At 41.9% G+C, this 24124-nt stretch overlaps 2 protein-coding genes across 3 annotated transcripts in view; one reads left to right on the top strand and one right to left on the bottom strand.

The window, feature by feature from the left end:
- The window catches only part of BCL9 (BCL9 transcription coactivator), a 97274-nt gene that overhangs the window by 12746 nt on the left and 60404 nt on the right, over positions 1 to 24124 (top strand). The window lies entirely within an intron of this gene.
- Positions 7041 to 24124, bottom strand: part of PDZK1 (PDZ domain containing 1) — a 191053-nt gene continuing 173969 nt past the window's right edge. Inside the window, exon 11 of the transcript XR_014510824.1 lies at positions 7041 to 7054. The gene's annotated coding sequence lies outside the window, so the exon portion shown is untranslated. The remainder of the gene's footprint in view (positions 7055 to 24124) is intronic.

Raw genomic sequence — 24124 nt, forward strand, 5'->3', positions numbered from 1 at the left:
TATAATACGGAAATTAAGGAAATGCTGGGGAAACAGAACAAAACCCTGTGTGAATGCAACCTCGTTGGAGCCACTATCATATCTAAAAAGAGAAGCCTTGGAAAGTGCTGTTTTTAAATCCTGTATGTGGGTTCACTTAGTCTTGATGGAAACGCACTCTGTACACATTCAGAGCTACTTCTTCAGCAGTAGTAACTCATATTCTTCCAGACTCCGCTGAGAACAGGTTATAGGGCTAAACTCTGGCAACCCTGCCACAAATTAAGTTCCCCAAGAGGACATCGAAGTGTCTTGACTTCACCCTCAGATCCAGTTATCACTGTTTCTTATTGATCCTTTTTTCATTCAGTAACATAAATTGACCACCATTGCCTTAAGCTGACATCTTTTTCTCTGCTTTATCATTGGGAACTTAAGCCACAGGTCTTTTGACACCTAGGTGAGTTTCTTCTCAAGACATTTTGCTGCCTTGAGTGGGTCCGTCCCAAAGTCCACCAAGGGCACCCCAGAATCGCCACAAGTGCTACAGAGAGTCTTTGGGTTCATCTCCCAGCTTGCATTCTGCATTGTGGACACCCCTCAAAATATTTCTTGCTTAAGTGACCACTGTTCTCAGGCTGGCCTTATGTGTATCAATCCAATTCATTAAAGTTTTCCAAGTTGTTGTGAACAACACTCTTGGGAATGCATTTTTGACATTCCTAAGGTTGGGAAGTGCTACAGAAACCCCTGGGGTGGTGATGGTAAATCAACCCATGATGACCTCATCACATAACTCCCAGGTAAAATTGCCATAAGAACAGACCCTCTAATTTGCAAAGTGCCTTATAATTCCCCCTGTGCTCGCAACTTCTCATTCACCATTTTCTCCAGTTTACACATGGGAGGATGCTGAAAGACCTAAGTACACACAATGAGTTTGTTGCAAAGGTAGGATGGCTTGAACCAGTTCACAGTCTAATTATATCTGTCCGCCCACATTGTCTCTCATAACAGCAGCCATTGTTTCTTCCAATTAACATAAGACCTAGTAAGATACAGTATCCTCCATTTGAAATGTATGGTTTTTTGTTTTTTTAAAAAAAGAGAGAATAATCTGAGTCAGACCCTGTAAAAATCTTGCTCTGTAAATGTAGGAATCGTGACTACTGGGGGAAAACCCAAGCAGCTGGAAGAAAAAGCAAATTTATGTGGGTGCCTTTTAAAGCAGCTATATATATCTCTAGGTCCTTCACTATTTTTGGTATTATGATTTCAGCTGCAATCTTGAGGGCTAGAAATGTACCTTTATATACATCTGTATCTATATCATCTATATCTATTCAGGATTTTGGTTCAGCCTTCTGATTGCACCAAAGGGTCTGTTGCTCACTCCTATTGCATGATCACATGGCATTGCGTGCATTCCTGAGCACATTGGACGGAAAACTATGTACACAACAAGCTTCCCTAGTGTTTTGCCTGATGCCGCTTCCCCTCCCAACGCTTTGTGTTCCCCTTCCTACCCTTAGCTTTATTCTGCTGCCATCCATGGGGATCATAACTTAAGCTTCTTATGGAAGATTTCTTGTTTATTTCAGTGTTCCACCTGCACATTTACCCACACGTTTAGTTGCATGCTACAATATCAAGCTGTCTCAAGGCATGGAAATATTTTTATAATCCCTGACAGCCATGATAAACATGCCTCCTTGGGAATAAACAAACAAAACACACACCTTGCTATCGACAACAGTTTATGGCAGCCAGACTTTCGTCACTCATGTGCAAGGAACATCTAGGCTATCCTTTGCTAGTGAGGTGAAACACTGTTGGTGTAGGTGAAGCCGACGTAAGATTTCACCTAATTCCTGTGGTTTGATGCACTGAGTGATTACTGGGGGAGCTGTGCGCATGTTGCCAATCTGTCTCTTTCAAAGGAAAATTTATTCAGATGTGTTGCCTACGGTCAGTCAGATTTTGAAGGAAGAAATCCGCTAAATATTTCTTAAGGATTTGTGCTCTTTGTCCTGGTGCATTTTGATTGGGGAGGGGAGGTGGAGTGTGGATTGGCGATTATTTCAGAAATGAAAGATACGGGGACTCAGTGCTACTCTGACATTAAATGCAATTAAATGACATTAAATGCAATGAGCAGAAGGAAGATTCTGAAAGCCCCTGACTTCCAGAGATTATGATGCTTTTGAAAATCCTGAATGGAATGCAAATGTACTTATAGATGAATGTAGCATTGAGCACAAACCCTGGAGTATCAGTCCTGAAGCTGACTAGACCACAGCAATGGCTCTCAGTTTGTTCTCAGTGGGGACAGTTAAAGGAGGGAGAAAAGTCAGACCTCTTTTTGGGGAGGTCTGTCATGCTGGCCACATGACCCAGAAGCTGTACGCCGGCTCCCTCGGCCAATAAAGCGAGATGAGCGCTGCAACCCCAGAGTCGTTCGTGACTGGACCTAATGGTCAGGGGTCCCTTTACCTTTACCTATATATATGGCTTAGTGGCTTATAATTGTTATTATGATCTTCTATAATGTACACATTTTAACAGGAGACAAAGAAAGATCCACCACTTTTAAACGATATAAATATGTTCTGTAAATGGCACCAGACATGCGTACGTTGGCTATGAAAGCCTGCTCCTTTAAATGGGCAAATGTCTTCCCTGGCTTTGACTTAAATGTGCCATTCTCCCCCAACCCTCCTCCCACCACTGGTTGCAGAGGAATTAGGACAGGCATAGGCAAACTGCAGCTCTCCAGGTGTTTGGGACTAGAATTCCCCATCATCCCTGACCACTGGTCCTGTTAGCTTGGGATGATGGGAATTGTAGTCCCAAACATCTGGAGGGCCGGAGTTTGCCTATGCCTGAATTACCGTATTTTTCGCCCTATAGGACGCACTTTTTCCCCTCCAAAAATGAAGGGGAAATCTGGGTGCGTCCTATGGGGCGAATGCAGGCATCGCGGACCTCTCCGCAAACAGCAGGAGCGCTCCCGCTGCTGGCGGAGGGGTGCCTGCATGCTGAAGCCTGCGCGCGCTGAGCTCAGCGCGTCCAGGCTTCGCGGACCTCTCCGCTAGCAGCGGGAGCGCTCCCGCTGCTGGCGGAGAGGTGCCTGCATGCTGAAGCCTGCGCGCGCTGAGCTCAGCGCGTCCAGGCTTCGCGGACCTCTCCGCCAGCAGCGGGAGCCAGCACTGGGCTCCCACGGCTTGCAGAGAGCTGCCTGTTTGGGGGCTGGGGTCGGGGGAAGCTCGGGCTTCCCCAACCCAGCGCCTGGGGGGGAAATAATTTTTTTCCTTTATTTCCCCCCAAAAAAACTAGGTGCGCCTTATGGGACGGTGCGTCCTATAGGGCGAAAAATACGGTAGGATCTTATCTAGCCCCTCCTCCACTTCCCATGTGGTGTTGTTGTTTAAATTTATATACTGCACTATACCTGCAGGTCTCAAGGCAGTTACAAAATTAAAATCACAATATAAAAGCACAAAATACATAATAAAAATCAATTCAAAAACAATCCAGTACCCCCCAAACCCCATTTTAAAATTAAGTCTCCCAAGATTCTACCAGAACATAGCCACAGCAGGCCTCAGGTTTGTGACTCTTAAGACACTTACAAAGCAAACTTCTTGGAGAACAGGTTATAAACTGGCAGAGAGGAACAAGAGCATATTTCTCTTGTAAATGTTTGTGCCTGGTGATCAGAAGTAAGCTCTATAGTGTTCAGTGGGGCTTGCTCCCAGTTAAGTGTGCAAATGATTATAGCCTTAGAGGTATTTCTAAAGATGCAGAATTGTTTCTGGAGCTCTTGGGATCACTTTTACACATTAAGTGGCGATTCAGTTGTTGATGATCTGTGGCTTCCCACCGTTTCCTGGTAGGTGTTCGTGTATAATATACATGGTCCTATTAATCCATTATATGTTATTTGTACCTGTAAAATGTTTTATAAATTTAGTTAAATAAGCAAACAAAGACTATATCTCTTCCGATTGATATTTTAGCTCAGGAGCACCAACACTTTAGAACTTCTTGCCTGTTGATAACAAGGAAGTGCCTTTGCTGTACCTTGGAAGTTGAACAGAATCCGTTCTGGAAGTCTGTTTGATTTCCAAAACCTTCGAAAACCAAATCGTGGCTTCTGATTGGCTGCAGGAAGCTCCTGCAGCCAATCAGAAGCCCGTCAGATGTTTGGGTTCCAAAAGAACATTCACAAACTGGAACAATCACTTCTGGGTTTGCGATGTTCGGGAGCCGAAATGTCCAAGTTCCAGGGCGTTCAGGATCCAAGGTACGAATGTATTCTTTTAAGTGCCTGCTAAAAATGTTTCTGTTCTGGTAAGACTATTTGGGCATGTAGAAGCTAACATGCATTTGAGTCTGTTTTTAACTTTTTTGTTTGATTTTAATTACATTTTGATTTTTTTTAAAAAAAACATACCTGTTTTTAGCATTGTTGTTTAGGGGTTCTCTTTACCAAAAGGCAGTATATAATTTTTGTTAAATAGATAAAATTAAAAACAAACTCCATGGGTGAAGTGGCCCTTGCAGTAATTTCATTATCCTTATTGTAAAAATGAATAAATTCTTGCCTTGAAACTTGGAGTAACCTGGGGAGTTCAGATGAAAAACAGCTTTTCCATTAAGACTTTGCCCTAGAAGACTTCAACTCAAGTTCTACTTCAGCTGTGGACTCTATGAAAGACCCTGGGCAAATCACGATCTTTGAATCAATTCCTTATCTTGAAAGTGGGAATAAGAATTTCCATTTATTTTGGGGCGATGGGGGTTGTTGTGAATGGAAATGACACACAGAGAATGCACTTATATTACAGCTGTAAGAGCAATTACAAGTCATTAATAATAGAAATGAGAAGATTTGATTTCTCTCAAACTGTCACACTGAGCAAGTTGTGCAAGCTCTATTTTTTTCTCCCTCTGGTTGGATGGGGCAGGGGGTTAGCCTGGGATTTGTCCCCATAGATTTACCTGATTCCCCAAGAGGCTATGGGATCAGCGATCCAAGACACGCATTTCAAGGTTCCTTGAAGTGTCGCAGAGGATGCTGGGGATCAAAGTGCAGAATGATCATATGATCCCAGAGTTGCATCGCAGCATCATCTGTGACACTGCATGAATTCCTGAAGTGTACTCCTCAAATTGCACATCACTCCCCATCAGCACCCTTAAAAATACTGCTTCCCTGAAGTACTGTTTGTGAAATCAGGCCAGCCTAGGGGACTTAATAATACATCTTTTCATAAGGATGACAGGTTGCAATTCCTGGTGTAATGGAACGGTTGTGTACATTGTGACTCCCTTCCTGGAAGAGAACTTTGTTTTTCCTCCGCCTCTTTTCCTTGCTGTTGAGATCCTTATCTTTGTTTCTGCCTTTTGTGTGTTTCCCTTCCTCGTGTACCTCCCTCCCTTCTGTTCGTGTCATTTTCCATTTTCTCTCTTTGCATGTCTCCATTCTTCTGTGTGTGACAGTTTTCTCATCTGTCCTCCCTCTGGCATCCCTTTTTACTCCCTCTCCCCACACTGCAAGCTTGCCATCATTTCCATCTTTCCCCTTCTGCTACTTTCCCTTTTCTTCTTTCTTTCTCGTGCTTGTTATGCCCCACCCCTTCCAACCCTTCTCTTCTTGTACCAAATAGAAGATGTCAAATACAGTGGTACCTCGGGTTACAGACGCTTCAGATTATAGACTCCACTAACCCAGAAATAGTACCCCGGGTTAAGAACTTTGCTTCAGGATGAGAACAGAAATCGTGCAGTGGCGGCGCAGCAGCAGGAGGCCCCATTAGCTAAAGTGGTGCCTCAGGTTAAGAACAGTTTCAAGTTAAGAACAGACCTCCAGAACGAATTACCGTATTTTTTGCTCTATAAAACGCACCAGACCACAAGATGCACCTAGTTTTTGGAGGAGGAAAACAAGAAAAAAAAATATTCTGAATCTCTGAAGCCAGAACAGCAAGAGGGATCGCTGCGCAGTGAAAGCAGCAATCCCTCTTGCTGTTCTGGCTTCTGGGATAGTTGTGCAGCCTGCATTCGCTCCATAAGCCGCACACACATTTCCCCTTACTTTTTAGGAGGGAAAAAGTGAGTCTTATAGAGCAAAAAATACGGTAAGTTATTAACCCAAGGTACCACTGTATTCGAGCTCTGCAAGCAACCTGCTTAAGCTGGTCCAAGGCCAAGAGTGACTGTGTACCTTGGAGAATCAGTAGTCTCAGACCACCAGAATTTATCCCACATTGGATGAAATAGTAGCACTACAAGAACATCCCTGTGAATTGTGCCCAGTGCAATGCTTTCGCCATTGTACAAAGCATGCTTGAAGCTCAGGCTGATCATGATTGCTACGCTCCCTCTTCTTCATGCTTGCTCTCTGTAATATAACTGAAGAAAAAGCAGATAATTGCTGGAGTTTCAGAAGATGCTCTGTGTACAAAGCTGCCTTATACCATTGCTATCAGACATGAATCAGACTCAGAGAGGAAGAGAGAGGAAGTTGGTATGTTCCAGCCTGAGCCCTGACTTGTGTTCACGGAAGGGCAGTTTGAGATATATACACGACAGCAGTGGTTGCCTCAATCAAGGTTGAACTCAGAGAAGTGACTGCACTCTTCACGATTCTTGCCAGTACAAGCTTGATTCACAGCTCTAGGTCGGATCTTGAAAGATCAGCAGAGCTTGACTTTTCGACAGAACCATAATGAGTCATTTCTCCAGAAAGAATTGGGATATGTCTTCAGAGGTACTTCCCCTAATTCTTGCTTGAGAGAAATCTCCTGACAAAGAGTGTCTAAGAGGGACAATCCACAGGCTACCATCTTACCCTTGGTTGTGAAATCAGAGGAGCCCATGCTGGTTTTCCTAACGACCCCTTGTGCCATGCTGATGAACAAAGGAATAATTTTAAGAAAAATAAGTAGCACTAAGTAAGTAGCGATGAACTCGGAAAGGAAGTGAATCTAAACTATTGTTAAAAGTGCTTTCTTTGGTTGGATCTTTCTTGAACACGTAGGACCACAGGAGAATGAAGGAAGCTTTCGTGCTGCCAGCTAGAAATGTCTTTGATGTGCAAGTATCAGGGTGGATAAAAATCAATGATTTTTTAAAAATAATTTTAAAAATCAGATTTTTTTATTTAAATCAGATTTTTTTTATTTAAATCAGATTTTAAAAATAAAATGCTTTTGGATGAATTCCCCCCCCTAAAGATAGTTTTCTATTTAAGTTACATTATAGTCCAAAGGCTATTCATCAGGAAATAAGGATTTGTTGTAAGTTTTGCATGTGTGCTAAAACTCAGTCTAAACTGTTTTTTTAAAAAAACCAACAACACGTTTAACCACATCAGTTAACAAACATGGATACATATGCTATAATGTTATTGCTTTAGTTAAATAAATTGTTTAAATTGTTACTAAGGAAATGATTGTTTTTCTCCTTCCAATAAAGTACATCAGAAAAGTTGTCTAACTATAAACAGTTAACTTATTAAACCTTACAATAATTTCATAATTAACTGTCTATGTATTTCTAATAGTATAATCAAATCAGTAATTTTTGATACAACTGTAAAAACTACTCTGAAAAATTTATTATTCCAAAAATGAAACCTTCCTCTAGTTGTAAATATTAAGATTATGCCTGCCAGAATGAGTCTTTCTGTAAAAAAGAAGGGAAAAAGATTTAAATCAGGTGTTACTGACTAGTGATTTAAATCGTGATTTAAATCAAATCCACCCTGGCAGGTATCACAGTATCTTGGACATGAAGTGTTCTTCAAGGGTTGGGGACTTGAGAAATTGTAAGCCTTTCTCCTAAACAGTAAGAATTGTTGTTCAGCATTATATATTTCCAAGAAATGGCCATTAATATAAAGCAAAGTTTGGCCTCAGCCTAGAACAAGATTGCTTCCAGACGATCTGTTGATTCATCCTGATTTATTGGTGGTGAGATTAGACAATGCTAGTTATTCATTGAGAATTCTGATTTGTTTTCAGGGAGCTTAGATGATGCTTCATCAAACAAATGTTTGGTTTTCCCAGTGTATTTTCCTGCCACTTACCTTATTGCCAAAAATCTGATTTTGTGGGCAAAGTGGGTTTGTTCCACAAGCGTTCCAAATGAACTTTCCTAACACAACTTGAATTTGCTGGTATGTGATTGAATCCCACCTTAAAAGAGTGGCAGCCCAGAAGCACCAAAACAGGAGGACAGCACACAATCTTGCTGTATAAACACAGGCAGGGATACAAGTTTGTGGTTTTAAGATAAGGAGGTCTGTAGTTGGCTGAGTCTCGTAAAACTAAAAACATTTCGTTTCTGGTTTGATTTCTACTGATCATACACATGGCCAAAAGCCTCCCGGTAGCAGAATGAGTTTTATGTAGGCTTCCGGAAAAGTTTATTTATGGGCAAGAAGCTTTAGCTGTTGAATACAGCATTTTAAAATTTAGGAGAAATGTAAAATGATTTGCTGATGAAAGCAAGTCCTTATCCACAGACCTTGGTGAAATCTATTGTCTGTGGCCTTGAGATGTGAATGAGGGGAATTGCCAATCACCATGTTTTTTTATGTGTTGACATCACTGGAATGCTACTGAGAACTCCATTTTGGGCAACATTGGTCAGGACAAGATTATACAAAATCATCTATGATGCAGAACATTCCACTAAGAGAGATTTATGTAAAAGATGAATGACTTCCTTTCTGCAGTTGGGTCCCTATTAACTCGTTCTGAATGAGCCAATGTTAAGAGTTGGGAGATACCTTTTAAAAAGTATGTCGTGCGAGAAAAGCTACTACTGTAAGCGTCATGGAGGAGGCAAAAACATAAGGGAAGTTAAAGCACACTGAGCGAATTTCTGAACCAAATGCCCTGGTGTCTTGTTTTCCTTTGGTACAGTTCCTGAATGGTGTCTTCTAGGTTCTCGCAGGCTTTTACTTGTCTCATCACAGTGCTTAAAAACCGGCTGGTAAACAAAGCACATAATAGAATAATAGACTTGTAGAGTTGGAAGGGACGGTGAGGGATTATCTAATCCAACCCCCTGAAATGCAGGTATCTTTTGCCCAATGTGGGATGCGAACTCACAACTCTTGAGATTGAGTCTCATGCTGTACTGAGTGAGCCATCTGAGCTGTAGCAAAGAAATAAGGTCCTATGCAAGAGTTAGCTAGAGTATTGGGGAGGCCTCAAAAGCTAATGTGGTGTGGAATCACTAGAGCAAGTGTCTGGAGCCTTTGGCCCCCCTGATGTTGCTGAACTACAACTCCCATCATCCGCGCTTGCTTGAGCTCATGGGAGTTGTAGTTTAGCAGCATCTGGCGGCTGAAGGCTCTCCGCAACTGAAATAGGGATTAAAAGCAAGTCTTGACTACAGCTTGTGGTTAGCAAGGCAGGAGCTTGACCGCAAAGTCTGAGTTTAGATGACACACTAAGCCAAACCTTGGCTTTTAAGTGCTCTGCAAATTAAAGCCATTTTGGTTTTATGATAGGTTGTAGAGCAGTTTAAAATTAAATCATTGTGCGTTTTAATATGTGCAAGGCTTGAAATTTCTGCCCACCTAAAACTGGCGGTCGAGTTTCTAGCACGTGGAAGCACAATTTCTTCTCAAGAATAAATCAGGTTCTTTTGGGACTAAGTGATGGGAATTATGGAGGGAAATAACTGCTTTTCGGAAGCAATGTCCCATATAAAAAGCAAAAGGTTGAAAAGTCCAAGAATCACCCTTGTTTTTCTTGTGGACTCCTGGAAGTCATATTTGTGGGTATAAATGAGATCATTTGGCCTAATTAGTTCCAAGCTTAATTAGCAGCAATTATCCCAACATGGGAGTAATACCCAAGTAGGAAGTACTGAGTCCTCGATTAGATAGATCTCTAATTGGTGTTACAATATTGTAATTAAAGCCAGCTTATACGCCTCTGCCTCTGCAAGCGATTTGTTTTATGTCTGATTAAACAGGGAGTCCAGCAGCCTCAAGGAGACCATTGAGCAACTGATTCAGAAGATTGCTATCCCTTGTTGTATGTGTGTGTATGATGAAATCTATCTGTAGAAGTGGTCCAAGCCAAATTAATATGTTCTGCAACTCCTCTAGAATTAATGAAGTTGCAGTAGGGGCCAATTCCGCCTAGAGTGTATGACCTCTATATAATGCACATTAAAAGTATGCACGCATTTGAACGTGCACTTTGGCAATTACATACTCAGCTGACTGCAGGTTAACATCTGCATCTGTGATCAGCAGATGCAGGACCAAGTGTAGTTGACTGTCATATGATCTGGCATTTTTTTCTTCCCATTTATGACTCCCCCCCCCCCCGCAAAGGTATCCATGCATCCCGCTATTCAAGTTCTCCTAACAAATAGATTTGGAAGTGTAGTTACCTGTTGTGAACTTGTGACACAGTTTTGTTTTCATTTGGATGAACTCCTGAGTATAGTTAATCCTAGGCATAATAATAATAATAATACTAATAATAATAATAATAATAACAACAACAACAACAGTAGTAGTAGTTTATACCCTGCTCACCTGGCTGGGTTTCCCTAGCCACTCTGGACGGCTTCCAACAAAATATTAAAATACAATAGTCTATTAAACATTAAAAGCTTCCCTAAGCAGGTTACTGGGTGGTGGTGGTGGGGTACATACAGTAAATCTGACTTGTTTTGATTTCCAGCCATTATCTGTAATCTCTCCAAACTGCCTTTGCCCTGTCCATGGACATCCATTAAAAACTTGTGGGAAAGGAAAGGGTTCTGCCTCCAACTTTGCACCAAGCTGAGAGACAATCAGAGCAGAAAGAATTTGTCTTCTGAGTGTACCAAAACACAACACAACATGAGTGAATGCCCTTTCCCCAAGTTCCATAGGTGTTGTGGACAAACAAAAGATTTATTTGTCGAGCATTTCTTTGCCCAGTGTGAACATAGGAAGCTACATGTCCACCTAGCTCAGTATTGTCTATAAGTTAAGGTTACAAAAAATTTTTCAATGAATCCGAGGACACTTTTCAACTTCCTACTAAATAGATGGATTTTATATGGGGGCTGATTGTAAATCCGGGGACTGTCCCCAGGAAACAGGAATGTCTGCTAACCTTACTATAAGTGGCTTTCCAGAGTTTCAGACAGGGAGTCTTGTCTCAGCCCTGTGTGGAGAAGCTGCTGTTTGAACCTTCAAAACGCAAAGCAGATGTTCTAATACTGAGCTATGACTCTTCCAGGGTCTGTTTTCTTCACTGGACACAAAAGGTGAGAGGAGGGACCTCATATGCGATGTTCACCTACAAATATGCATCACCAAAAAGAGATTCCAGGTTGCATGTGGCGACCTGGCAACTGCATCTATTGAGTCCTGTTTGACATCTCTGTCTGTCTGTCTGTCTGTCTGTCTGTCTGTCTGTCTGTCTGTCTTTTAAGTTTAAGCAAATGTGATAAGCTCAGGTTTTAGGCAGTATTCATAATCAGTGGGAAAACATTGAAACCTCCCAGGAAACTTTGTGATTGACCTTGAGTGGGCTATTCAAAAGACTTTAAAAAAAAGAAAGAATGTAGTATGAAAACAGTTTAATGCCGTCACTTGTGGGACAAAGGGTTTTTATCATTCCATGTTATTTTGCTTACCAATACCAGTGCTGTATATCTGTGCAATCTGTGACTGTTTCTTTCTCATTCTTTCCTGCCCCACTGCAACTGTTAATACAGCGCTGGTCTCCAGTCTGCTTCTGTAAAAGGATTAAAGGTGTGTTTATCTAACCTACTGGTTAAGATCTAATTATCACTGGCTGTAATATTTGCATTTCATTGCCATTCAATTTGCACCTTACGATTTCCGCCTTTATGTACCTGCAAATTAAAATTTCACTTCCTGTATTTGGTGAAGTGGATTTGAGTCCACAAAAGCGTAGGTTATAATAAATGTTACTGTTTTTGCCACAAGAGACCAAAACAGCTGCTCATCTTGAAATGCCTTCCATGTTCTAGAACTCCAAAGAAAACATCACCTGTTGAATTATAGACTGTCGTGAAGCAATTAACGTGCAGAGATTCTTGGAGCTAGGGCGGGGGGGGGGGAATCTAAATAATGCATAGTATGACTTCATTTGAAAGCAATTAATAAACATACCAAAATTCATTGTCTGTTCAGAATTGTTTTCTTTGCTCATTTGTTAATTCTGACCTCTCATTTTCAAAGGCAACTTTTTGAATGAGATATTTCCATGCAGTTTTTGAAATGAATTAAATTTTGGAATATTCAGAATATTCTGGCTGACGTTGTTTCCATTTAAAAAAGGATTTTATTTTTTGGTTTTAAAAAGCATTTGTACAGTGCCCTCTTGGCAAAACAAGATAAAAACATTTAAAGTCAATTTGAGAAGTCTTTGAATGCACAATTTCAGATGTAACCTTTGTGTTAAACCAAGATGAGGGCAGCGACTCGGTTCATGTAATATTCAGATTGCAACTTGCCCTGCCTTTCAGGGTGAGTTATAGAAAGCATCACATTGTTTTGTTCTAATAGCCCTATGTGGAGTACAGCTTGCCCTGGTGGTTCTCAGATGATACAGCCCCACTGCATTCCATTGCCTTGTCATATTGCAGCCTGCAACTTAGCCGTCAGACTTAATGGTTTTGTGGCAGCTGTGCTGCTTCACACTTGAAGGGGGGGGGGAGAAAACAAAAAAACTTCACAGCTAGATTGCTACGCCAGCCTTCAGTCAAGAACTGCAAATGAATGTATTGATAAATCGAGAGCAAAATTTACTGCACTACTGGAAGTGTTTTAGAATTAGGATGAAGGAAGCAAGACTTGTACCAGTTAGATACTTGATCAAACTGACATTGCAGGTCTCTGGCAAGTTTGGAACAGTTCCTAGATCCTCACTCAACCAGCAAAACTGAGTACAAGGAGGAAAAACAGAGATAGCATTATTTGGACAGGAAGCTAGAAAATGTAGAATCTTATTTCCTATTTCCTAACCTGAAACTGAAGGTCTGAAAAGATACCCCCATCTCCTGATGACTGGCTGAACCTAGCAGTTCAAATCCTTTTACTAAAGGGCTTAAAATTCCAGACCTTGGTGTCAGAGGAGTAAATCAGGAATGATGGCATCAGCCATTGCCTAAAAGTGGGCTGTGAACGTTGTTTCAAAGGCTTCCTACCAAAAAAGCCCTTAATTCTAAGCAGGACTTTTTTTCAGCTGGAACTTGTCAGAACTCAGTTCTGGCACCTCTCAGGTGGGCACCATAAGAGAGCAAAGGAGGTGTTCAGGATGAGTTCCAAGACTTCTTTTTCCAGAAAAATAGCATTGATTCTAAGAATTGTTCAATTATCCTTGTCTAGAGAATACCAGCAACAACTAGCTTGTTCTCCCTCCAATCGGGTATACTCAGCACAGTACATATCCTATTCTGAATGTAGGCTCCCAAATTGGGCAGGTGAACCCTATCAATGTGATATGATGAAGGCCAAACATATACAGATAGGAAATCCATAGTTGGTGGGCCCAGCTCCTGCAGTTGAGTGACTTATCAATCAGATAACAATCACTTTGTATCTGATGGGTGTGGGAATATTAGCTGAGCGTATATAAGAATATAGTTTATTTATTTAATATTTTGTCCCACTTTTAAAATTAATAATTTATTTACACATTTTTTAAAATAATAATAATAAAAAAATAAGCAAAGAGGCTTATTTATTTATTTATTACGTCTCTATACCATTCATTAAGTCCTCTGGGCAATTTACAAAATGCAAAATGCAATTGAAAAATGTAAAAGCAGCATCAACAAACTACATACAATACAGATCAGCAGAATACTCCCCACCTACCCTCACCCAAAAAAGGTCACAATAAACACAAGCAGCATGCAGTGAACTAAAACCAGCATAAAATCTAGGAAGGAGAAAATAAACCAGTGGAACAACTTTTTAAAAACCACCCAAAATATGTGACAGTTGTATGTCAAAAAGTGCTGGGGAAATATAAAGGTATTTACCTGGTGTATAAAGGGCCATTCTTGAGGCTAATTTTCACCAAGCTGGTATCCAGATATTTTGGACCAAATCCCTCATGAGTCCCAGCCAGCATGGAGGGCACCAGGTTGGCAAAGGTTGGTGTAGGCAACAGAGGAACCTTTCTGGGAAGGGTATTCCACAAATGAGGTGCCACCATAGAAAAGCCTTTCTCCTTACTTAGTCTTGCTTCATTAGGTGATAGAGTTGTGAAATAATTGTCATAGAGCTGGTCAGTAGTAAATTACTAATCCCTCCAACCCAAGGGGATTCTAGCCTAACCTAAGTATTTCTGCCTATATTATAACCGTTTCAGTATGGCTATAATTTTGTCAAACTAGACCTAGTTGGACACGGGTGGTGCTGTGGGTAAAACCTCAGCGCCTAGGGCTGGCCCTCGCATGGTCGGCGGTTCGAATCCCCGCGGCGGGGTGAGCTCCCGTCTTTCGGTCCCAGCTCCTGCCCACCTAGCAGTTTGAAAGCACCCCTAAGTGCAAGTAGATAAATAGGGACCGCTTTATAGCAGGAAGGTAAACAGCGTTTCCGTGTGCTGCACTGGTGCTGGCTCGCCAGAGCAGCTTCGTCACGCTGGCCACGTGACCCGGAAGTGTCTCCGGACAGCGCTGGCCCCCAGCCTCTTAAGTGAGATGGGCGCACAACCCTAGAGTCGGACACGACTGGCCCGTACGGGCAGGGGTACCTTGACCTTGACCTAGTTAACTACTAAATGAAACTACTGTTCATGGTTTTTGTTACATAAGTAGAAGTCCTGGGGAAACCCAAGGTCAACCCCAGGACCAGTTAAGGGTGGTGGGATGGAGAATTAGTTTAACTCTTCCTCTCCCAGACAAAAATAGTATCTCTGAAGCTGCTATTCGCATTTCAGAAGAGGCATTCCTTGGAAGTTCAAATAGCTTCAGAAATGTGATTTCTGGCCCTGGAATGGTGAAGATGTGGCCTGCTTTCCAAAAATGTACCTCTTAACAGTCACATTTGTGGAGGAATGGACATGTGAGGATCATCTGCTGAAAGCCACTGCTCTTTATGAGAAGAGGAGAACTTGTTGGGTGGAAAGAGAGGAAGTTTCCAAAGGGCAGTGAGATAACAGCATACATGCTGAAATGTACTCACAGTTATCTGAATGCATAGAAAACTCTAGTAAGCCAAAGGCAGAAGCTGTGGTTTAGATGAAAAGCCACAAAGGAAATGAAGAGGTTACCACTTTCCTTTTTGTGGCCAGAAGATTTGACATTTGCTCATCTGAAAGCTGCTCTGCAGCTTCCTCCTCTTCAAGGAATATCATACACTCATCTGAAAGTAGCAGACAGGGTTTCTTGCCTCTACAACCTCATACTCCTTGATTGAGATGTGTGGCTCTGTTTATAGCAGGGGCGCCCAACATACTGATGGGGCCACATTTTATATATTCTTGCAGACTCAAGACAGCCACCCCACTACATTCAATGCTAAGTATTTTTGTTTCCTCAGTGTGCTTTTTTCCTAATAGCTCAGTCTTGACTATGTCTACTCAGAAGTAAGTCCTGTTGAATTCAATGGGAGTTACTCCCAGGTAAGTGGGGCTAAGATTGCAGCTCCTGTTTCTTTGTGAGCTCCTGTTTCTTCTTAATCCATATCTCTCCTTTCCTCACCCTTCTGAAAGACTTCAGGCAGGCAGTCTGTCTCTAAGTCACCCCCTCCTTTTCACTGTGCAAGTGAAAGCACTCACTTTGCAAGAGCACAGGTGTTGTTTTTACACACACACACACACACACACTCTCTCTCTCTCTCTCTCTCTCTCTCTCTCTCTCTCTCTATTTGTGCTGCTCCGAATATCTGTTTGCCTACTACCCTGAACGCTCTGTAGCTCCATCTTTCATCTGTTCTCTTTTTCTGCTTCCCCACCCACAGGGCACCCCTGAAGCTTCATTTCTCACCCACCATATCTTTCTCTCCCTGTACCCTATCTTACTTTCTTCTGTCTACACCACCATGGGATTCTCTGCTCCTCCATCCTGGTTGCTTTCTTTTTCTGTTTCTCCAGTTACAGATCTCTCCTGCACCCGCCTCTCACTACAGCCTTTAAGCTCACATTTTCCCTCACTCCACAGGTATCGTTGCACCCTCTTTCCTTATGTACCCTTTTATTTATTTCCTTGCCTCACAAGTCTCTCTGCCCACTCACCCCTAAGTCTCCCTCCCTCCCTGATTTCATTCTGTATGATCTATTCCCCATTCCCCACCCTTGCCATAGCTCTGCTACTTGTGAGTTGAATAGCAGCAGCACACAAGGGATCTCAGTGTCCCGACAATTTACCTCAGGTTAAGTACTTAATTCGTTCCGGAGGTCTGTTCTTAACCTGAAACTGTTCTTAACCTGAAGCACCACTTTAGCTATTGGGGTCTCCTGCTGCTGCCGTGCTGCCAGAGCACGACTTCTGTTCTCATCCTGAAGCAAAGTTCTTAACCCGAGGTACTATTTCTGGGTTAGCAGAGTCTGTAACCTGAAGCGTACGTAACCTGAAGTGTATGTAACCCGAGGTACCACTGTATATCAGTTCAGGAATCTAAGGGCAAAGTAGACAATGTGATGGTGAGCACATGATTGGCCCTTGCATACTTGGAATTAAATAATAATAATAATAATAATAATAATAATAATAGCAACTGCATTGGGGGGAGGGCTATGCAACCTTGAGGAGGGGGAGGGGATTTATAACTCTTTGCCCTTGCTGCTGTCTCAAACCAGATGGCGGGCTTCTGTAGGAGGTGGACATCATTGGCGCTAATATGTTCCCAAGGCACAGATGACCAGTGTAGTATGATTGACTGGGGGCAACATGCTTCAGAAGTGGTACAAACTCAAATCTATGGGCCTCTGAATCCAGGGAGTGAATGAGCAACGCAGGTGGAGCAATGCAAACAACATCTCCCCATCCCTAGACTCACTTCTGATGGTCTTACTGTAGGTGGGCTTTAGATATTCCCAAAAATGAGACAGAGGTCGTATTAGGTATTTTCCCCACAAATAGACACGGAAGCCAAGTTGTACAGGCCTGGTTATAGCACTAATAATTCAAAACGTTGTTGTTGGGAAAAAGTAATTATGCATTGAAGAGCCGTAATTTTACAGCCATGTCAGACATAATGAGGCTATAACCCGGTAGACACTTAACTGGGGCGTCAGCAGGATGTAACATTTGAGTAGCCGGCTATGGGATTGCTGTGGAAGGTACTTGATGTCTGAGCTGTACTACTTCAGACAGCAAATGTGGGTGGGCTGAATTCTGAATGCTCCTCCATGTAAAATGCTTTGGGACACATGAAAGACTGCAGCGGCTATTTCTGTGAGTAGAAAAAATGCATATTGCAGTGTTTATATTCACAAAATCGTCACTGCAGTCTTCCCTGTATGTCCCTGCTGCAGACTTTACGTTACTTACAGACATTAGGGATTAGCCAGCTGTGGTATCATCTGCACAGTCTCTCTCTCTCCAGTATATTTTGTGAAAGATCGCCTTTCAGCCTTTAACAGTATACATTCAGATCTTCGTGGCAGTTTTCCTGCTAAGTTGTAGACACCACATGGTGGGATCAACATGGAATGAGGGTCTAACATGAGTACTAGGGGCATCATAAAAGTATGATAAGGACAAAAACAAAATATAACAGTTGCCATGGCAGAAATCCATTGTCAGCACTAGCGTTGTGAACTGCAGTGAAGAAGCCCTGTTGTGGTCTTCACAGCATTGTACCATGCCTTGCAGTTACTTTTCTGTACTTTCATTTTTTCCTTTTAAAAATGATACCAAATTTGGATGCAACTAGATATAACACCTATCACCTGCTGAATTTGCGTGGGTGTGCAAAACCACTAGCAGAGAACTACAAAGGGAGCTAAATAAAATAAATTGAGGTGTGTAGGCGTCTGTATGCATGTATACAAAATCAGGACAGAAAACAAATAGAAAACTAGATCTTGGTGGATAGGCTGGCATATGAGCAACCAGATGTTAAAATGTTTGTGTGTGTGTGTATGTGAAAGATTTTGTTTTAATCCCTGATAAACAGCCGGAAGTATAATATAGTTTAGTTTATTTAACATTTATGGTCCATCTTACAGTTTAAACAATACTTAAAGTGACTTACGGTAAAAACACATAAATACAATATAGAAACACCAGTACAAAAATGACATATTCAGTATTCCAATATATCAAGAACCAATAAACGGGGTGACCATTTTAGGTGCGTCCAATTGACGCAGGATCGCTGATGTATGGTTCTCCGAAAGATGGCATAACAGGGTTGTAAAGGGGATGGGGTGGGGCATAATGGGGTGTGTGTATCCTAAGACAGTTGGTTGCAAAAAAATTACTCATTGTGAGATATTTTTTTAAGGGATTTTATGGAGAATTACTATTTCATTATTGTGGAGCAAATTAAGAATTAAGAATCCTGTCTCCTCTAGGATTAGGAATCTCATCTGCCTGAGGCACTGGATACTCCTATAGCCAGAAATTGTTGGGTGTGACGGACATGTCCCCCTGATACAGATCAGCATAACTCCCCTACCTGTAAAGCCGAGAGCAGCCCACCAGCCATTTATTGGTGGCCCACCAGGATTTTGAGGAATCTTCTGTTTTTGCTTCCTAAATGAAACTGCAGAATGGGAGGCATGCTACTTTTGGCTTGCTGAGTCACAAGTTGTGTAGCTGTGACTTAATAATCAATTTGAAGAAAATTCTGAGAAGTTTACAACAAAGGTTAAAACAACTTAAATAATAAAGCAACTAGAGAATTTCAGAATTTCTGTGTTCAATGAAACAGAATGAAGAACTAAATAGAGCATTCTCCTTAGTTTCAAAATAAGTGGGAAATTAATACACACTGTGGACCTGCAGGCGTAGATGAACAACAAAAGAAATAGCTGGGTGCCTGGATTCAAAACGTGGGGCTTGCACACAGAGAGCCCCAGTAGCAGAGTATTAAACAGACAAAAAATAAGCAGCACAGCAAAGCATTAGGAATATAGGTTGCTAGACTTTTCTTATCCCGGTTACAGTACTCCCCTCTTTCTACCCCTTTTGCAAGGAACAGAACACACACTGCTAAGTAAGTTAAACATGCTTTACTTACATATTGATAGGTCTGATTCATGTACTGTTCCGTGCAGCCGCAAAGAGAAACACAGGCAAAATATTGGGTGGAAAGTACAGAATATAGTTCCAAACATATGTTGTAAGCTTGAGAGCAAGGTCACACACATTATTCTTTGCTGTTACATAATGTAGACAGAAAGAGAGGAAAGAAGCTTTACTTCTGCTCTGGAGGAGCAGGGGGCACGATGTGATTGAGTATATCTATCTATATTAAACGACTTCACACACTAACCAACAGTCATGCATGATTGCAGCCTCCCACAAAATAAACACTACACATAGAAATCAGCTATAAAAAAAATCATGTTAAATAAACAAATAAACAAAATATCCTCCAAACACCAAGAAGTAAAATATGCATGCCAATAAACTAAAAAGCATTATTCTACCTTTTAAAATAACACAATTGACAATTAGGCAAAGGATAACACACCCTTCCTAGACAGCATATATCAACCCCTCATACCACTAGTAATCGTCAGTAGTAATACAGTCCCTGCCCTTAATACATGACACAAAAGGAAAGGGGATTGCGAGGGAGAAGGGAAAAAGCAAACTTAGGCACCAGTTCTTAGCTGCAAAGCATTTCCTTTGAAAGATTTGCTGTTGTTTGTTAGTTAACTGAGTTGGCAACTCTCTTGCAGTACACATCCTCTGTTTTTGTGTGGCACACTGTGGACTAGATGCTTTGGCTTTATTAGTGGGACCTGGTGTGTGAATGATTCTGCCCTGCTATGTACCTGAGCTGATGCTTTATTTTTTTTAACCTTCCAGCTCTGTGGTTCTGTGATTCCATGATGAGCAAAATAGTCTGTATTTTAAAGTCCTAGAGAATGTTTTTCTTTGAGATCAGTTACTGATGAATAATTTGGAACAAATGTGGAAACAACTAGGAAGTGTACTGTTTCCTGATATTTAATCCTATCCCAGCTTCCCTCCCCCTACCCCCTACTCCCTACTCCCTGTTCAGTTATTCAGTGCATCCCTACTTCCCCACAGCTTTTACAAAGTCATGTCTTGCTTTGGGTTTAGTGATGATTTGCTTGCGAGCCAAGTTCTGTTTGGGTTCTGTTTGTATTTTGATTCCGGGTTTCAGTCCTACATTGAGGTCTTCATCCTCATTGCAGATTCTGCATGGATTTCAGATCCCCAGTTGTTTGCAGGTGATTGACACATTTTGCATCTGGCAGAGCCTGCGCCTTGTTTGTTGATTTAAGAGCAGAATTTGATGCAATGGCTACCAGCACACTGATTTGTTGATGCTTTCTCCTCATTTACACTATTTAAAATGAACTGGAGGAGACTTTCTCCGCCTGCGCCTGAATTGCTTGCTTCATAATTGGGAGATCCCTTGGATTTTCTGTACCTTTGCCTCCCCTGTCCCTTATGGTCAGTTTCTCTGCCTGTGAGAAAAAAAACCATGCAGAAGATTGACACCAGTGCGCTGCCGGAGTCATGCTAGGAGCCTAGCAGAGGAATGTGGGGTAGCTCCTATGAGAGAACAAACAATGAGCATTCCCCGCTTTCAGTCTGCTGGAATGCAAACCAGTTCAACCCAAACGATCAGAAGATTTCTGCATGATCACAAGCCCTGGTAGTGTGACAGTGACTTCAGTATCTGCAAACTGTGCTTTCAGGTCAGGCTTCCCATGCGAGGACTGCACATGAAAAGAACACTAAATAAAAAAGGTGTTCCCTGAAGAGCCATTATGTGATGTGAAGTCCTGAACCCTTCCATTAACAACTCACCTCAGCCTCTGACCTTGACCATGGGTCACAGCAGTTATTTCACTTATTAGGCGTGAAAATCAGATTTTGCTAGGTGAGGATTATTGCTCTATCAGGTGTATTGCATTATCTGTTGTTGCTTATCCCCCCCCCCCCCTTAAAGGAAGTGTGAGGGGTAGAGGGTGAGGTTTTCCTGGAAGTATAAGATATCATTAAGAATTTATGTACGGTGAATGCACTTGTTTGGGCAACCTGTTCCTTTTGAAAGACTTTCTTTATATATGTTTCCAGCAGGATATTTTCTCTTTGCTATGATATAGAGTTCAACTTCAGGATTTCATGGCATTCAGGCAAGATACCCTCTCCTCCTGGAAGAGGCAGGGCATGCAAATCAAGGATACTGCTTTGAATAGTGAGGTTGGAAGTGGTGTTGGGAAGCTGGGTCTGGTCCCTGTGTTAGTCTTGGGCCCTTGGCGAAAGCTCAGCCTCACTTCTGCCCTCTGGACCTGGCCCTAATCCATAACCTTGCAATACTAATCAAGAGCAGACAATGGGTTCCTTTCCAACTACAAGAGTTAATTAAGTTAACAATGCTAGAATGGTGGTGCTATCACCAATGATTGCTGCTGTGAAAGGTCGCTTAATTGAATTGTCTCAGATTTTTACTTTTTGCATTTCATTGATATTTGACCTCACCCATAGGGATACCTTTCAACTGAGGGTAAAACTTCATGCATCTGGTGAAGTTGACATTAGTCCGTAAAAGCTTCTGCAAGACACTGACATGGCTGCTCCACTGCAATATTATTAATGGTGTCTATTTAGGACAGGCAAATACACTGCACGTTACATCTCTGATAGCTACACTGTCAAAAACATTTCCACTGATACATCTGTCTGTGGTTCCAACACATCTTCGCTATCACAATGTCCTGCTTTTTTGACATTGTGTGGAAGCCATTCAAATCAACTGCATGTTGCCACAGAAGGTATTACTATTACTATTACTGTTATTACTATACTGCCTTTCATCTGAGGATCACAAGGTGGTTTACAGTATACAAATATTCTTAAGCTTGAGCTGCAAGTAGCTGCGATCAGGGATGAGAAAATAATTCAAATTTGGAAAAGCAAGTAAGATTCTGTTCATGGCTAGGAAAACAATTACAATGTCTAGGCTGCAGCACATTGTCTCTAGGCTGCAGCCACCTAGGTGTCACAGATTTTACCAGACCTGTGATGTTTAATTTCACTGGAGGCGGGGAGGATAGCTTTCCCTAATAAAATCGGGGGGGGGGGGGAATTGAAGAATATTAACATTTGAGCTAATCAATTGTTAAATTGTATTGCTTTCAGAGTAATACTTTTATAATATAATATATTGAATACTTGTCTCCAAAATAACAGAATAAATGAATATGGCTGTGATGTTATATCCTCAGGGCTTGAAATAATATGGAAATAGACCCGAGGTTATTATACAGTTACAGCAGATATTCATTTGTCTAGAGGAGAAACCTTACAGAAACTGAATGGCACTATACAGTGCATGTTCAATAATGCAGGTAGTGTAACTGACTATAAGAGATCTAGGGCTTGCCACCCTGCTAAGGATATCTTGGTCCAATGCTGGCTCCGGGTTTAGGGGGTCCTTGGACACGATGTCCTCAGTGGGTCTCCTCTTCTGTCTGGACCCACTTCTTCCTTGTTTGCCCCTTTCTTCTGGACCTGATCTGTAGAATTGCCCAGAGAAAGAGATCACCAGGTAAGCGGGGACTGTAACTCCATCCCTTCCCTCTTGTTACTGCTTGCAAGCTTGCAGAGGGCAGTTCACCAGGCAGTGACAGCAAGGAGGAGGATCAGATCCAGAAAGCTCCAGGGTCGGTTGTGGGCCTCCTATAGGCTTGTGGACCTTGGCAGCTTCTCCAGAGATGTTGGCTCTTGACACTTGTCTCTGTCTTCATCAGTCAATCATGTGAGTTTTAGGCAGCTAACCTAAGTACACTTACTCAGGGAGTAAGTGTTAGGGACTCAACGAACGTACTTCAGAGTAAACATGCTTATGATTGTACTGTGTAGTAGTTACTTAATTAAATATGCATAAGGTTGCATGTGAAGAAAGAAGCATACTTTGTATAGTTTGCATCCAGGGGTGGCTTTGCCTTAGCAAGTAGCACTTCTGTCTGTGCAAGCTGAGGCATGATGCAATCAGCCCCCTGCTTCTGCGTTCCTCTACCTCCTGCAGCTGACCATACCAGACCCCATTTTGTTCCAGAGGAGTTCCTGGACCAGCTTTGGAGAGGGCTTAATGGTGTATTGATAATCATTTGTGGACGATATATTTGTGGACCCCCACTGTTTAGCCCGGACACTGATGTCCAGCGCTGAGGGCCTTCTGGCGGTTCCCTCACTGCGAGAAGTGAGGTTACAGGGAACCAGGCAGAGGGCCTGCTCAGTAGTGGTGCCTGCCCTGTGGAACACCCTCCCAGCAGATGTCAAAGAGAAAAACAACTGTCTGACTTTTGAAAGACATCTGAAGGCAGCCCTTTTTAGGGAAGTTGTTAATGTTTAATACTGCATTGTGTTTTTAATATTCAGTTGGGAGCTGCCCAGAGTGTCTGGGGAGACCCAGCCCGAAGGGCGGGGTATAAATAATAAATTATTATTATTATATACATATACATTATACATACGCACTACACACACACACACACACACACACACACACATATAGTTTGTGTGTGTGTATAATTGTCATTATGCACTCCATTTTCAGTTCCCTCCAGGACTGCTCCAGAATCTCTGACCGTATACGCAGTTAACAGTTGAAAGAGAGCTGTTTAAATAGTGCCAATTTGAAAGGGCTGAGGACAAAATGAAGATAAAGTTGAGAGGGTGTTTGCTTTTCTATCGATATATGTTTTGTATCAGATACGTTATCCATGACTGCACCAGCCATTTGGAAGAGATTAAAGTCTTCACAAGGCAGAAGATCTGAAAGTATCGTTGCACAGAAGTGCATCAAACATCTGCTTGAGAGAGCAGCATCGCTGATACCGAGAGGAATATTGGGTGCCAGGATTCAACAGATACAGCGATTAGTTTCACATTTAACTACAATTAAAAGCAACAAATTAAAAACAACAGTCTGGGCGTAGCTTGGGAGTAAAAATCTAAATTATTATGTTCTGGCTGC

The sequence above is a fragment of the Podarcis tiliguerta genome, assembly GCF_965153285.1.
Source record: "Podarcis tiliguerta genome assembly, chromosome: 4".
Classification (NCBI taxonomy): Eukaryota; Metazoa; Chordata; class Lepidosauria; order Squamata; family Lacertidae; genus Podarcis; species Podarcis tiliguerta.